The sequence below is a fragment of the Seriola lalandi genome, unplaced genomic scaffold (assembly GCF_002814215.2).
Source record: "Seriola lalandi dorsalis isolate HSWRI2012SDOR001 ecotype SW California unplaced genomic scaffold, Sedor1 jcf7180002054044, whole genome shotgun sequence".
In the NCBI taxonomy this organism is placed as follows: domain Eukaryota; kingdom Metazoa; phylum Chordata; class Actinopteri; order Carangiformes; family Carangidae; genus Seriola; species Seriola lalandi.
The window spans coordinates 1-1761 of NW_019524597.1; positions in this window are offsets into that span (position 1 = coordinate 1).

Below are 1761 nucleotides of genomic sequence, written 5' to 3' on the forward strand. Positions count from 1 at the left end.
TAGTATGGCATAAAACGTCAAAGTATAATAAGGCATAAAAACATCAAAAAATGTCATAGTTTATTATGGCATAAAAACATACAAAAACGTCATAGTATAGTATGGCATAAAAACGTCACAAATCATCATGACATAGTATGGCATAAAAACGTCAGAAAACATCATAGTATAGTATGGCATAAAAACATCAAAAAATGTCATAATTTATTATGGCATAAAAACATACAAAAACGTCATAGTATAGTATGGCATAAAACTTCATAGTACAATAAGGCATAAAAACATCAAAAAATGTCATAATTTATTATGGCATAAAAACATACAAAAACGTCATAGTATAGTATGGCATAAAACTTCATAGTACAATAAGGCATAAAAACATCTAAAAATGTCATAATTTATTATGGCATAAAAACATACAAAAACGTCATAGTATAGTATGGCATAAAACGTCATAGTATAATAAGGCATTAAAGAATCAAAAAACGTCATAATATATTAAGGCAAAAAAACATCAAAAAACGTCATACTATAGTATGGCATAAAACGTCATAGTATAATAAGGCATTAAAGAATCAAAAAACGTCATAATTTATTATGGCATAAAAACATACAAAAATCGTCATGCTATAGTATGGCATAAAACGTCATAGTATAATAAGGCATAAAAACATCAAAAAATTTCATAATTTATTATGGCATAAAAACATACAAAAACGTCATAGTATAGTATGGTATAAAACGTCATAGTATAATAAGGCATAAAAACATCAAAAAATGTCGTAATTTATTATGGCATAAAAACATACAAAAACGTCATAGTATAGTATGGCATAAAACGTCATCGTATAATAAGGCATAAAAACATTAAAAAAATCATACTATATTATGGCAAAAAAACATCAAAAAACGTCATAGTATAGTATGGGATAAAACGTCATAGTATAATAAGGCATAAAAACATCAAAAAACATCATAGTATAGTATGGCATAAAACGTCATAGTATAATAAGGCATAAAAACATAAAAAAAACATCATACTATATTATGGCCAAAAAACATCAAAAAACGTCATAGTATAGTATGGCATAAAAATATCAAAAAATGTCATAATTTATTATGGCATAAAAACATCAAAAAACGTCATAGTATAGTATGGCATAAAACGTCATAGTATAATAAGCCATAAAAACATAAAAAAACATCACACTATATTATGGCAAAATAACATCAAAACACGTCATAGTATAGTATGGGATAAAACGTCATAGTATAATAAGGCATAAAAACATAAAAAAACATCATACTATATTATGGCAAAATAACATCAAAAAACGTCATAGTATAGTATGGCATAAAACGTCATACTATAATAAGGCATAAAAACATAAACAAAACATCATACTATATTATGGCAAAAAAACTTCAAAAAACGTCATAGTATAGTATGGCATAAAAATATCAAAAAATGTCATAATTTATTATGGCATCAAAACATCAAAAAACGTCATAGTATAGTATGGCATAAAACGTCATAGTATAATAAGCCATAAAAAACATAAAAAAACATCATACTATATTATGGCAAAATAACATCAAAACACGTCATAGTATAGTATGGGATAAAACGTCATAGTATAATAAGGCATAAAAACATAAAAAAACATCATACTATATTATGGCAAAATAACATCAAAAAACGTCATAGTATAGTATGGCATAAAACGTCATAGTATAATAAGGCATTAAAGAATCAAAAAA